The sequence below is a fragment of the Triturus cristatus genome, chromosome 7 (assembly GCF_964204655.1).
Source record: "Triturus cristatus chromosome 7, aTriCri1.1, whole genome shotgun sequence".
NCBI classification, from domain to species: Eukaryota; Metazoa; Chordata; class Amphibia; order Caudata; family Salamandridae; genus Triturus; species Triturus cristatus.
The window spans coordinates 1,575,247,341-1,575,263,147 of NC_140590.1; the positions used below are offsets into that span (position 1 = coordinate 1,575,247,341).

At 40.8% G+C, this 15,807-nt stretch overlaps 1 long non-coding RNA gene across 1 annotated transcript in view; it reads left to right on the forward strand.

Moving 5' to 3' along the window:
- Positions 1-15,547, forward strand: part of LOC146812418 (uncharacterized) — a 124,928-nt gene extending 109,381 nt beyond the window's left edge. The window contains exons 2-3 of the long non-coding RNA XR_014966858.1: positions 14,152-14,532; positions 15,243-15,547. This is a non-coding gene — a long non-coding RNA (uncharacterized LOC146812418). The remainder of the gene's footprint in view (positions 1-14,151; positions 14,533-15,242) is intronic.
- Positions 15,548-15,807: the final 260 nt, after the last annotated feature.

Genomic DNA, 15,807 nt, shown 5'->3' on the forward strand with positions numbered 1-15,807 from the left:
AATTTACCTTCGCACTCCCTATATAACACCCCCTAAGCACCATACACAAGTTACTATGTTGGAAACAAAAGTTCCTCCAAGTAGCTATAACTACATGCTGACACTACGTAGGCACACAGATGAAACGCACACCACGACTGATCGGGTGCCCATCTTGGAACTCCATCGCCTATTACTACCTGGCACTAAACCAAGATGTACATATCCCTTACAAGTAGCAGTGGCACGCAAATGTATGCAAAGAGTACACCGCATGTCACCAGGGACACCTCTTTACTCCCCTTTGTTCCCGTTGGTCGGGTGGCCCAAGCGCGAAAACTATTAAACAACTAATATGCTAATTTCATGGACGAACTGTGGCATCACCGAGATGGAGTCCTTATTCGAGGACGGACAGCTCAGACCGTTCCAATGCCTTATAGACGACTACGGTCTTCCCCCAGGCCAGTTCCTACTTCACCGTCAACTTCTCGAGAGTTACCGACAGTATCATGACCTCTCGACAGGAGAACCAAACACACACCCAGTCATTCACACGGACTCACATATGGGAATGGGACGACACTTAACCACATGGCTAAATAAAGCCATACGAGAACTTACTAACAAACCATTAGTGACCTTACAAACCACCTGGGAGGAAGAAATTGGATGCCCACTACATGAGAAAGGATGGGAGCGGGGTCTGGAATATCCCAAGAAGGTGTCTAGAAACACACGCTTTAAAAATATACAATTCTACATACTCCATAGAGCGTATCTGACACCGGCACGCCTTCAACAATTCTACCCAGACACACAGTTCCTTTGCCCTAGATGCCAATCACAGGAAGCAGACTTTCACCATATGTTCTGGAGTTGACCTACAATCCGACCCTACTGGCAAAACGTTCATGACTCTCTTAGGGACCTCACAGGGCTTACACACATGAACACATGGGAGGCCAGTGCATTAGGTATTTTCCGGAAACAGAAACAATACAAAGTGCACACTCGATTTATTTCACTAGCCGTGTTGCTAGCTAAGCGGAGTGTGGCCATGCACTGGTGTTCCCCCACAGGTCCCCCGCTCGCGGCATGGGTGGGAGCAATACACAAATGGGCTGCAGGAGAGGAAGAAGTGTTGCGGGAGGAGGAGGTGAGGGGTATACGCAAGCACGCCATCTCCATGGAGTGGGCCCTATTTCTACACCGATTCAAGCAATCGACTCCTGGTGAGGGCCCAGGCGGTGGTGTGCACACGCCAATGGACCCACAACCACAGGTTCAGACCACAAACGCACATACCAGATCTCCCCTGGTAGCGTGATCATACCGCTAACTGTCAGTAGTACTACACACCACGTCACATTAGACGGCCGAATATTGGAGCCAGACCGACTGAAATCCACTTCCAACAGCACACAACTGTATTGATTAACGAGACACGTAGCACCCAGACGCCTCATCCGACATCTGATATCAGTTCCCGGAAATTCCATGAACCATTTCCCAGTTTTTATACCCCTGTTCTATGAGGCATGCATATAGCCTAAGACCCCAATGTTAACAAAATGTCTATCGACCAACCCCCTTTTTCTGGATAGCGCTATACTGTGATATGAGATGTGACATGCAATCCAACTGAATGTATTCTATCCTTGCTATTTGTCATGGTAAACTATAAATGCCAATAAAAATATGTTAAAGAAAAAAAAACACAGTTTGGGCTCACGCTTTCATCCCCGAACCCGGCAGCAGCTCAGCTTAATAGCATGAGACTCTACACACTACCTCACATATTTTCCGTACCCCAGAACTTTCAGACAAGTACGGGTCAGTAGTTCATCCTAGTAGTTATAAACACATGCTGACACTACTTCCACAGCTGTACTGCAGCAGCCACAGCACATGACTTCACAGCATAAGACACACAATTTAGACTCACACTCTAATCCCCGAGTCTCGCACCACCTCACCTTAGCAGCATCACACTCTAGGCAATACCTCACTTAATTTTCGTAGCCTAGTACTTTCACACCGGTAGGTATGATTAGTTCACTTCGCACCCCATCTATAGCACACCCTAAACACCCCACAGAGGTTACAGTGCTCCTACCCTCCTATTTCCCACATTTTTTTCCCTTTTTCCCTCTTACTCGCTTCAACGGAATCACAAAATGGCGGTCAACACTTCCTAATTGCAAACGCTCGCAGCGCTAGCAGCCAATCAGCAGCAAGCTCATGCTCGTAACGCCTCAGCCAATCAGATGGCAGAATTAGCAAAAATCGATATCTGTAAATTTCGCTATTTCTCAAAAACTACTGAACGGATTTATACCAAATAAACAAAAGCGTGCTTTCTAGACCAAGACCCTTCACCCTGCCAAATTTGGGGTAATTCCGTTCACCCGTTTGACCTGTAGCCTATGGAAATTAACAATGAAAAAACACGTTTTGGGACACCCCTTTTTTCTCGGCCCCCCCTTGACGAATCACCCCCAAACTTTCAACATAGGAGCTGATCTCAACAAAGAATTAGTTTTGAACATTTCACGAAGATTCATCAATCGGCGCCAAAGTTATTGCGAATCGAATATTGCCATTTTCCTATAGTAACTAGGTCCTAACTATAACTACCTACTGGCGACCGCCAGTAGGTAATATATATGTAGCGAGAGGGAGAGAGATTGGGTTTAAGAATGCAAGGCTATCCATTTCACATCATCCACAAGCCTGGGAATGTTCACAGCCTTGGCAATTTGACAATTTCTTATCAAGATTCTACTGTCATGTATGGCTTCTACACCATCCTTTGCTAATGAATACATGTTTTATGTAATAATAGTGACTGTAACAATGCTAAGCCTGCAGTGTCTATCCCATACATTTGTTTTTCCTTGCTACACTAGACAGCATACCTTGCCATAGATAAGAGTTGATACTTGATTCTAAATTCACTAACAAAACTACCAAGAATGTACACAGGCAGGGTTTGAAATAATAACAATAATGTGGTCCGTAAGTCCACCTATATAAAAAGTACCCATCAGTGATTGAAATGGACACAGTTTGGTGCTGATGTAATGTCTTATTTATCTCTGCCCTTTTTGCCTCTTATTTTATAAGACAAGAATAGATCAAGATTGTGCATCACATCAATTCCCAGATATTTGACTTATTCCACAGTAGGAAAGTTGGAGAGAACTTAGGAATTCCATATCATAAGCACATTTATTTTGATATTATTTGTATGATCTGAAAACTGACTGACTCTTGTTATCATTTCTATAGCCTCTCTGTATGTTCTGCTATAGCTGGCGAGGATTCATAAATCAAAGGGGATGATGGACGGAGCATTTGAAGCAATGCAAACACTCACCCCCAGTCAACAGATCTGGGTTTAATCCATCATCATTCTTTAGCTCACTCCGCCACCCCAGTTCAGACATGGCCATATGCAAATCAGTCTGACTCTGTGCCTCATGGGAACAGTCCAGCCCGAACTGCCAAACCATGTCCTCCCTGGACCGGAAACAAGCATCCTGGGACCGGTTTCGGGTTCAAAACCCTCATCAGCCAGGCTATCTTGAATCCAGTGGCAAAGTGAGCAAGGGACCCACGTCTGGGCATACCCTGCCAACTTAGGGCGACCAAAGCAAAACCAAAGGATTCATAAATCATCAGTAAACAATTGAACAATCATTATGACAGCCCTAGTAGGAATCCTGCTATATTTTGGTTAATTCACATATAGGAAGCTAAACGTTCTGTGTATAATTTAAAATAATAGGGATTATAGAAGATGCCTACATTGAGTACCCCTGTTGATATTGAAACAGCCCATTAATTAATCTTTAATCCTTATTGCTGTCTTGGAAACTTTCTACAGTGTTTTTAAATACAAAAGATATTCTAAAAAGATTATTTTCCAAAGATATTGCAATTTTCCAACATCAAAGATATTTTCTCCATCGATAAGTATCATCATTAGCTGATGGAAGTAGCTGGAATCAAAAACTGTCCTGGCCAAAAAGTCCACTATGTTCTTCCCTTGCTGCCTACCAGCTAAACACCCTTGTTACTCTTTGAGAATCAAAGAACTTTTTACAGTATTGTGACTAATTTGAAAATGTTTTGCAGTTGGAGAGCAGAAGTGAAGTCAGCCTGTATAATTTACATAGAGTTGGACCTTTTCATGACTTAGTGAACAACACAATCTCAGCATTATGCAACGATGTAGGGACTCTGAATTTACCAGAATACTCTGAGAAAAGTATAACATATTTTTTTTTATTAGTTAGTTCCATAATTTATTGAGACGTTATGTGGGCTCAGAGATTCCCCTTTTTTGCACTATTAATAATGTCCACCACCTCTCCCTTTCCAGTGCCACCAATTGACTGCCAATGCACTTCCTTTGTTAAAGTTGAAAGATTGATAACATAAAGAAACTCATCCAATTCTACTGGGCTGTCTGTTTTTCGCAGAAGGAACGCTAGGCACAATAGGTTTTGAATATTCATTTGATAGAGCTGTAGATAGATACATATTGATTCCCATCTTATAAGCATTTGAAATGTCATCTTATTTAGTTTGCGTTGAGTTTACTGTGTGAAGGACGAACTTATGCTCTCGCTTACTAAACTCAAAATGGTCTTCCTGATAAGCTATATGTTCCTCACATTTCAGGCAAGTTCTCTTAAGTTTGTGCTTGTTGTGATCTTTTGTGGATGCAGCTAAGAGTTCTTCTGAGAGTGTCTCATACGAGCTGGTCAATCTTGTGTTACTTCAGTAGCCTACAGCGAACAGTAAATTCTTTAATGATGACCTCACAAATATGCTTCATATCTACCACTAACTGTACAGATATTTGTAAACTTCGAATTTCCTTGGAAGAAAACTGCTGACTACATCGGAAAGTGAACAAAGAATTCTTTATCTTGCAAAATAGTCCTATCTCTTACTCCTCTTATTTTTTGTTGTGCTATCTACTTTCAGTTCAAGCAGTAAGAAGTCAGAGAGATAGCTAGGTAGTATCTGAATTGGAAATTGACCTAAAATAAATTCTCAGGAAACCAGGGAAAAACAATCCTTGAGAAAAAACAATGCCTGGCCAAAAACGTACAAATGAACTGGGATTGCAGGGCTGTTCTTACTCCAGAGATCCACCAAACCCAACTCCCAGGAAAAGAATTCAGTTGCCTATTTATGTTTTGGTTTGGAGAATCTTTTTTCTTAGTGACCTGTTAATTACATTTAAAATAGAATTACAGCATTCAATGAATTTAAAAGGTGGCCGAAACTGTTTCAGCTCCAATTGTAACTGTGTGATTAGATTTCAATATGCTACATATATTGATGTTCTTTATTGTAATTGTAAACAACTGAAAATAATCAAAAGTAATTAACATAATCTAACTATGTGAGCATTATGGAATATCCATGTTGGCCCTTAAAATTCTAGTGGGTGTTATGGCTCTCCCATCTATTTGCAACTTGGCTATCATCCATCTTTCCTGAGGATATTCGTCTGATGTAATATCTGTGAAATGAAATGAAATTAGGATTTCTAAAGTGCACTACTACCCTTGGGTGTATAGGCACTGACTTCAAGAGGGTAGACGACTAAAAGAATCACCGAACAACAAAGAGTGTGGTCCAGGTGAGAGCCAACACTGAGCTAGTTGTTATACAGCAGGTTTTAAGCGCCTTGCGAAAGATAAGCAAGTTTATTTAGGTCTTTAGTGTCAGAGGCATCGAATTGTCTAGAGCTTTCTTATGGGCAGTCAGAAAAAGCCAATCTCAATTTTTTAAGAAGCACCAAGTGTTATTACCTTGGAGTAAGATTTATATACACTGCTTCGTTATTGGCTAAGCATTGATGAAGTTCCAAAAACTGTTGTGGTTTTGAGGAATGAAACGCGTTGGCTGTCTCTGTGCACCTCTGTCAAGTTTGAAATATAAGGTGAAAAGAAACGAAAAACAATTTGGACTTTTGTTTTATGTTCAGTGCACCTCCATTTGTTTAAAATATTGTAAGAATCTGTAACCAGCGGCACCAAAGGGTGACAGGTGCTGGAGTTTTGTGCGGGACCATCCTGATAAGGTAGCAGTAAAAGAGTGAAATGCTAACCGATTGGTCCATCGCCTTGTATTCATTTTTGTCCAAGGATATGATGTGGCAACTTATGTTGTAGCCCAGGCTAAGGCAGATCAATTGAAACAGGAGACAAATGTCCCACCTTGGTTCAGTGTTGCAAAACATCTGTAGGTCAGAAGGCAAAATGCACTATTAGGGAATCCAAAAATTCTCAAAGTTTCACCAGGTCCCCAGAGAAACATAGGGCACCGGAAAAGACTACTGAGCTGTCAGCAGACCTGAATACTAAGATTTGTTTTAGAGCCACATTTTCAATGCACAGTTGTTGCAGTTTTTGATCTCTGTCAAAGCTAAGTTGCTTTGAAGATCTTGTTCCCAGGTACTACTTGATGCTTCTCTTGGAATTCACATTATCGGACACTCCATTCAATCAGTGAACTAGTCAAACCCAAAATAGCATTTTGAACTAAAGCTAGAGCTGAGTTTTAAAAATATATTTATAACGTAACATAATGTAACATGACATACATTTGTATCCTATTGCGGATTAGCTGTTGTTCTGTCTCTCTGCCTTTTCCCTAAATTCCCACTCAACATGTGATTTTTCAAACCCACGTATGTTTGAATTGTAAAGTTTTATCAAACATAATAATTATGTACACTAATTACAGATGTCACAATTTGTGGGACGTTAGATATCTCCAGGGCAACTTTAAGGGATGTTGACGTCTTTCTGACATGGTTGATTGCTGTACTTCTTGAAAAACAGTAGTCTTGAAATCGATAATTCTCTCGAAATTACAAATGAATTCCCATCAATTATTTATTCATATCATTAGAAAGACATTTTTCCTGTAAATGATAAAGTTGTGGCTTTCTTAAGAACATAACCTTTTACATGTAGTGTGAAAAAACTCGTGGCTAATGTATGGTATGCAGTTAATTATTAATATTCAGATAATGCCATGTAATTATTTTCTCTAAAAGCTGGAAGAAGAAAATAAGAAAAGAAACAAAAATTGTAATGTTTAACTAAATGTTTCATTATATCCCCAACTAATAGTGCAACTACTTCACTGGTGACTGGTAGGACTGAAATGTATGCAACTTTCTGTATAACACTCATGACATTGTTCTGTAAAAAAAATACATTTTGACAACCTACCAAAAAATTGACTGACATGATTTACAAGGGAATCGAATAATTAATTTGTATTTAATAAAGTGAAAAAGAAAGCTATGCCCCCTTGTTGTTAATGTGACGGTATCCGTTTCTAGACTAAGGCACACTATCAGTCAGTCAGTCAAAGATACTTTATTCGACAAATCAATGCCATAAAAGTGTAGGAGGAAACGTTTCATCAAAAAAAGACATTGCTTTTAAAAATAATAATTAAAATTTAAAGTTTTGTAGACCAAAAGATAAAGTTAAAATTATCGGATAGAGCAGAGGGTTTCATGTAAAGTGCATAGAGCCAAATTCACATTACTATATACAATAAGGAGACAAGTTAAAATTCCTGACTGGAGCAGATGATAACATATAAAACATCAAATACTAACTGGTGGAGTACAAAATTCTACATTCACATTATCGTAAACAATTGGACAAATATTAATATTTAAGAAGTGAATTTTAGTGCTCACAGTATAGTAGACACTGCAATTTAAAATTACTACATAGAACAGGGGGTATCCAGTGACGTGCAAAATGCTGTAGTATAAAGTGCAACGTGCTAAATTTACAGAATAAATAACAGTAAACGTTCAAATAATCATGATTACATAAAAAATTATGATTTGATAGTAATTGTTAAAATGACAGTTTTTTCTACATCTAATGGCTCCTCCGCTATCTCATCCTCAATATACCCCACCCCAACCTCTTCATGTAAAATAAATGCCGGGTTGGTGGAAGATACCACCAATAGTTTGCGTAAAAACGTATCTTCGGCTCTTTGAATCTCTTTACCTTCCTTATAGCCCCAAATATTACAACCATAGGAAGCCATGGGGATAAACTTTTCTTTATAAACTTTCAACAGGTCGGGTAAAGTTTAGTTCCTAGTCTCTTGGCAAAGTTTAGGGTAGCCCCCATTGCTCTGGTCAAGGTATTCTTTTTTTGTATAATTTGTGCTCCCCACGACCCACGGTCATCAAAGAGTACCCCCAAATATGAAAATGTTTGGACTTTTGTTAGTTCAACCCCCTTACAATGGAATTTGAACTTCGGGGGTTTTCGAGAGCCAATAGACACTATATGTGACTTCTTAAAATGTATTGATAGATCTAAAGAATCCATAACAACTATAAACCCATCTAGTAATCTTTGGAGCCCCACAGCTGTTCTTGCAAGTAAGACCGTGTCATCTGCATATAACAATGCAGGGATTTTCTTGTCCCCAACCCTAGGGATGTCTATACAGCTAGTTGTTAAAAAATCCCCCAGCACACTATCTTCTCCCAGAAAACATGAAACAATTTCAGGAGATAAACCCTGACTCCCACTTCAGAGGCTTGAGTGGTACCTACCTCTTCCGGCAAGCCAGACCTTGTCAACCTCACCTCAGCTAGCAAGTGAGAACATGGAGTTCCTTAGCATCCTTAAACAAGGGAGCAGAATCCGATACAGATCTTTCCAGCCAAAAAAAGAGAAACATAAAAAATAAAACAAAAAAATCCACAAAGAAAAAAACAGGAGTAAGGATGATATATAATAAAGAAGCAGAACTAAGTCCTAAAAATACGAATAGCATAGACTTTTAATATCAGTAGGTGTACCAGAGTCCAGGCAAATTGTGACCAGCAGCACAGTCATCGGATTTATTCTCCTTAATGCCTCCACCTCTGCAACGTCATAAATGTGAGTGGATAAATGTCTGCAAATGCGATTGATGTAAAAAAGATTCAGCATGCATTTTTGAGAAGGCATTACAAATTATCAGTACGGGGAGATAATAGAGCAACTATTATATGTTCTAGCAACATTTCCCTGCGTATCCGTCATTGTAACAAAATCTGTACTTAATTTCGATTGCTACTCGATTTGACCCTCTAAAAAGCTGACAAGGGTAAAAACAGGAAATGTTTCTTCAGAGTGGAGGAAGTTGGAACTATGCCCATGTTTTCAAGCAGAAAAACAAAGATATGTTTCTTTATTCCTCACCAAGCATGCAACTATAGTTCTCAAATGTTTCCTGAACTAGACTGAAAGGGTAAAATGTTAACTGTTTTCATGCCTTCATTTATTTATCTGTGCTCCATTGTGTCAAAATGAAATGGTCTCCATTTTAAACACTGTCTGGTGCCACCTTTAGAGTGAATAAGCAAACGTTCTTTACCTGAAAGCAAAATCTATTTCTAATTTACAGGCAGATGATATAATTTCCTAATGCCAGAAGTTAGTTCCCTTTGTCCTCTTATGACACCTTATAAACTACAGTATCAGAAACTTTGTTGTACATACATTCAGGAAATTCAGCATTAGATAAGGTACACTATCTGTATGATTACAATCTGACATCATCTTCAATATGCATTCTCGTTCTAAAAAGTGTGCAGTTTAGAACAAGTGTATTCATTGCACAATGGGAGAGTACCGCAGTATATCATTCAGTTTCATGTACCGGTGCACGCATGATGCAGGAACCCAACATTCTCCACAGAACTGTCATAATCTAGCAACAAGGCAACATGGGCTACTCACTCGAGGGGTTACTCCTTAAAGAGACATTGCCAGTGGAATGTGGAGCTAATATGACATATTCAAAAGAAAAGACATCTGCATTCCAACACTGTGGTCACAAAGCCCCCACAAGAGCTTCAGCAGGACGACCACTCACAGACCCAAGCACCCACTCACAAACCCACATAACCACTCACACACCTACTCACAGACCCATACAGTCACTCACACACCCACTTTCAGACTCATACAACCACTCACACACCCATAGTGTAATATGGTGTGTTGACAGAAGTACACTGCCAGAGATGTGGTTTCCATGGCCATGTCTTATTTTGGCCCGGAGATCAAAGGTATATAATCTTAAATAGTTGTACTTTATTTTTGTTTAAAACATGCTCCATATTGTTTAATATTGATTTATTTATTTTTAAGATTTTCACCTATTACCTGCTTGACTTAGCTAGAGGGATTAAGTCACTAACTGCAAACTCTGGTGTTAACCAGTCCTTTCAAGTTAGTTTATATTTACTTGCCTTCACCTATCTGAGGGAAAAAAACAAAGGAGAACTATGTTAGGTCTTTTCTGATGGATTCCATAAAAGATACTAATGTTAAAATTTATCATGAGCCCACTACAACATGGTAAATGAATGCCTCCGCTATCCCATGGCTTTCAGGTGTTGATCAGTCTCACAGGAACGGCACAAAAAACTGTGCTTCTTTGTTGCGTGATGGTAAGCAGCAGGCCAGGATCCTAAGAATTAGCAACTAGATGTCAAGAAGTGGATGTTTGGGGCATCTGTTGAGTTCCCTTCTAGATTGCCCTAAGAAAGGGCAACTTGTTCCAGAAGCCACTGGGTTACTCTGCACAGAATAGTGTACATGAAAAGAGTCATGTTCCTTAAGGAGGTGCCAAATAGAAGGAAAAACCGACAAAGGGAAAAATAACTTCTTTGACAAACTTATGAACCTTGACTGAACATGAAGATTAGAAATGAAGAGAATAGCAAAGCACCAAACTCCTCTCTTGAGGAGCAGGAAGGAGAAAATAGCCTCGCCAATTTCAGTAATTATGATCCAATGGACAATTCCAGCTGCAAGGAGTAAATTCAGGGGGAAATGTAGGTAAGGGGGTGAAGAATGCAATACAAAAAAAAATTCACTTAGAATTGCCTCCTAATAACAGGAACTGACATCACATGAAAGCACCTTACTTCATCTTGGCTCGGAATCCTAAGACAGCATCCTGTGGAGAAACCACCATCTTGGAAAAGGCACACTGTAAGTCTTCACCATGATCTCATCCTAGAAATTATGGTGTTTTCAGGGCAAACAAAGGAGCCCAAGATTTACACGTTTCACCCCGTTTCTGCAATTCCGGTCCTGTTTTACAGGCAGCTCATGAAATTCCCCTTGGCAGCAAGCATGCAGAAATCCGAGCAGTCATGCCTGTGCAGGTGCTGAGCCATGCACTGAGCATTGCATCTCAGGGCACACCACATGACAACGAAAACAAGGCTTCTTCCTCTTCAGCCAATACAGGGCTTTGGCAAGCTCTCAACTCCATTCTCAGCACACATGTAATAGCATCACAACAGCACCCAATGCTAATACCACTCTAATGCTGTATAAGACAGAGAAACTGAAATTAATACTCTGCAAAAGACAATGGGAGAGAAGATAGCAGAAAGGAAGGAGCGGGAAATACACCTGGAAGAAGGAGCCCACAGAATAAACTGCTTACCAAAAGGACCCTTAAAGGAATGAAGTGGGTATTAGTAAAAGACATCAAAGCATGAATGCATATGATCAACCAGAGATAGAAATATCAAATTAAGAAATCTTTACAGACCACTAAATAGGCCTTTTTAATAAGAAATGTAGTCAGTGTCAGGTGTATAGACTGGTGAGGTAACAAGGAATTCATGTCCACCAGACTATAGAGGCACAGAGCCTGATTTATAATTTGGCGGATGGTATTCCACATGTCACGGTGGCGGAGGACATTACTTCCACCAGACTGATTGCCTACCATCCATCAAATTAAGAGTTGACTGACGGCTTACTGGTCATCTCTGTACATTGAAAGGAAACAGCATAGGGTGGTTCTTTTCAATGTACAAAACGTTTGTTTGAAAGCCACAGTAGGTTTTGTTGGCCAATCACCGGAGTATCTAGCATAGGTGAAGGAGTACATGGCTTTCAAATCTACGTTATAATGAGGTAATGGCAGACAAAGTACAAATGGTGAGATAGTGGTTGATGACTTAATGACTGTGGAAATTGAGTTATTTATCAGACAAATACCCAGATTGAAGTGTCAACTGGAGGGACAGAAAATAACATTCTCTGTACAGTCCACTAATGAGAAACAACCTTATTTCATTTGTTTCCAAGAATCTGTTGAGAGTGAAATACTTGTTAGAAATTACTTAAATTTAGGCCTCAGTGTGATGTGTAGGGCAAACCAACTCAAATATCTGCTTTGTTGCTCCAATACTAGAATTATGCATTGCATAAGACCTGCTGATTGTCATATGTTGATGATGACGGCGAACGCTCATATGCAAACAATATGACGCAAACGTGATGCACATGCAACTAGTGTTGTATCAAGACTCAAACAGAAATAGCACTAACAATCAGTCCAACTTTGTTGAAGTTTGAATGCTCACATGGAGAACACAAAAAGAATTGTCCAGGAGAAAACATGGCACCCGACCATCTTGAGCACTAGGAACCATAAGCAGCAATGGGAGGAAAAGGAAAACATACTCCTCAGATGAGCAGGTGGAAATCCTCCTTTTTAGGTCAACAAACACAAACATAAATTCCTTATGAGTACTAAAATTGCACCTGGTAAGAAAGCTGCATTGTGGAATTAAGTCTTGGAAACAAATCAATTCAGTGGCAACTACCAAAAGGGTTACCAAAGAAATTAAGAGACAATGGCATGAGAAGAAACACAAACAAAGAAGAAACCACGGCAATGCACTTATCTAACATGACACTTGTCACACAGGGACATTAACAAATGCTACAGGCGCAATGACTGTACATGCCTTTGCGAGGCACAAATCAGCAATGTTGCAGTTTTACTGCTTGTGAATAGGAGCTAATAAAAGTGATAATGTAAAAAAGCAGCATACATCCTCAGCACCAAAGATGTATACATTACATGTTATCTTTCAAAAATGCCACTGCATCTGTGAGGACTATCAGGCACATGCATCAAACCTTTTTGCGATCGCAAACGGTGCAAATCGCAAAAATTGGCCGTTTGCGATCGCAAAATACCGTGTAGAAATGCATCAACTGGATATTTGCGAAAACCCAACTTTTCGCAAAAATAAGGAATCGCAAAAAAATCTGCGAAAAAAATTACGAGTTGGTGGTAGCGTCTTCCAAATTGCGATTCGCAAACAAAGAATCGCAAAATGAATGCATAAAAAATCGCAAATTGCGATTTCCATGAAAATCGCAATTTTGCGAGAGCTAAATAAGAAGGATCCCAACCAGGTGGTAATCATGAGTACTAATCAGAGACAGCTGAAAACCAAATAAAACCCATTGAAACACAGCCAGAATGAGCTAGCACTTTTCACAATGGCAGGGATTTACCTGATGGCGAGGAGGATGAGGCTGCAGGCTGCCGGACAGAGACGGAGGCGAATAAATGAGCGCATTTTCAGAGTCCGCATAATTTTGCTAGGACAGCAAGAGGATGAGATATACGATAAGTGTAGGCTCAATGCAGCAATGATCCATGATCTAATCAATGAATTGGACCCCATTCTGCAACGACAGACACGTAGGACCAATGCCATCCCAACGCATGTGCAGGTCCTATGTTGCCTACACCTACTGGCATCAGGCAGTTTTCAGGGGATCATTGCTGTAGCGGGAGGTGTGTCACAAAGCGCACTTTCAAGAATATTCAAATCATTCCTTGATGCCATGATGGCCTTGATCGGGTCTCACATCAAGTTCCCTACCACCGCGCTTGACCTTGCAAAAACAAAACAGGAGTTCTACCAGATAGCTCGCTTCCCACATGTTTTGGGTTGTATTGATTGCACCCACGTGGCAATATGTCCCCCTGCAGCACAGGAATATTTCTATAGAAATAGGAAATGTTACCATTCCCTCAATATTCAGGTTGTTTGCAATGCCAAAAACATCATCACTGACATAGTTGCGCAATTTCCCAGGAGTGCACATGATTCTTATATTTTCAGGCAAAGTGGCATACACACCCGTCTTGTCAGGGGAGAATTTGGAGAGGGACATCTGCTTGGTAAATATGTGTAATTGTTTCTCACTGTCATTGTACGTATGTCAATGTCAAACTGCCACTGACCCTTTCCTTCCTTACATGTAGGTGACAGCGCATACGCCTTGCGTAATTACCTCATGACGCCTGACCTCAATCCCACAACTGCCAATCAACAGAGGTGCAATGCAGCACATATTTCAACAAGGAACATCATAGAGCGCACATTTGGCCTGCTGAAGAGCCGATTCAGATGTCTACATAAGACCGGTGGAGCACTGCAGTACAACCCTGAACAATGCTGCAAGATAGTAGCAGCATGTGCCATGCTGCACAATATTGCGACAAAGGGAGGAATGGAAATCGAGGTGTCTGACAGCGATTGGGAGGATGGGAACCAGCAAGTGCCACACCACCATGCAGCACAAGGGACAAACGCAGCAGAAGGGCGTAGGAGAAGATTGGACATCACACAAAATTATTTCTGAGGTGAGTACTGATGACACAGAAACGTTATATTGCAATCAAAGTAATCTTTAATTAAATAAAAATGTCATGAGTGTTGAAGCACACTTTTAATCTGACCAGTGTAATGGACATAAGTGGTTTGCAAAAGAAAATGTACTTGTAAGTCAGTAAAAAGTCAGATCCCAACAATGGTTACGTCACCATGGTGGAATGTACTTGTACATGCCAGTCTAGCGCTTTCTACCACGAACACCCAGATGCCTGTCAGAGCCAGCATGGTCATCCCCAATGTTGGAAGCGGCTGTGGTACTGCTGCGTGTGTTGCGTCTTCCTGCAGTGCCGACTGGAATTGTCAAACTACTTAGGCTTGAGGCACCCTCACTACCCTCTTCCGGCGTGGAAATGTTTGTCGCAATTGTGGAAGCATTAAGCAATTCTACTGCATTGGTCACCTGGTCCAGTGTTTTAGCCACATCCCCGCTCCAATGGCACATTTCAGTTTGCATGGTCACAGACCTACGTGCCAGCAGTGCAGTTGTCGTGGCCAGCCTATTGTTTGATTTCGCAAACAGTTTGAGGTGCTGCATCAGTTCACGATGCTGTCTCTTCTGGGATACATTTCCCTCCTGCATCACCTTTCTCAGTTGCTGCACACTTTCAATTAGTACTGCTATGTTGCTTGCCATCTTGCCTATTTGGAATTGCACTGCACGTGTGTTTTTTGTCTGCAGGCGCTGCATACGGAGCATCTGTCCCTCAAGACCACCCCAGACATCAATTGGTTGCTCCTCCTGCTGTGTCCTGAGTGCTCTCCCTCTTCTACGCTGGACTCTGATATTGGTTCTGGGGAACTGTGGTTGTGGTTGTTGGGTGGAAGTGGGCTGTCCATGGCTGGCACCTGGTGTTGCATCAGGCTCATCATCACACTCCATGGTGACTAGGGATGGGACAGTTGCCCTGCGTGAGTTTGTGGCACGTGATGGATTTAATTGCACCACAGGTGTGTCCATATGTTCACCTGCGCTGGTGTCCTGCATGTCTGGGGAATTGCTATCCACAGCTTCTATACGTTGAGCATCTGTGAGGTGAAACAGTGCAAAACTGCATTATTTAATGTCTGTGATCAAAATGTCACAGTAATACATTTTTGACTTTGTTAATGAATTTATAATCTATTAAACCATTTTGGGTTGTTCCTCTGAGATTTGTCATTGTAACTACTTGACCTGACTACATCTCCCATAATGCACCTCCCCTAATGAATACATTGTGTACTGGATGTTCAAAGAGTGCACT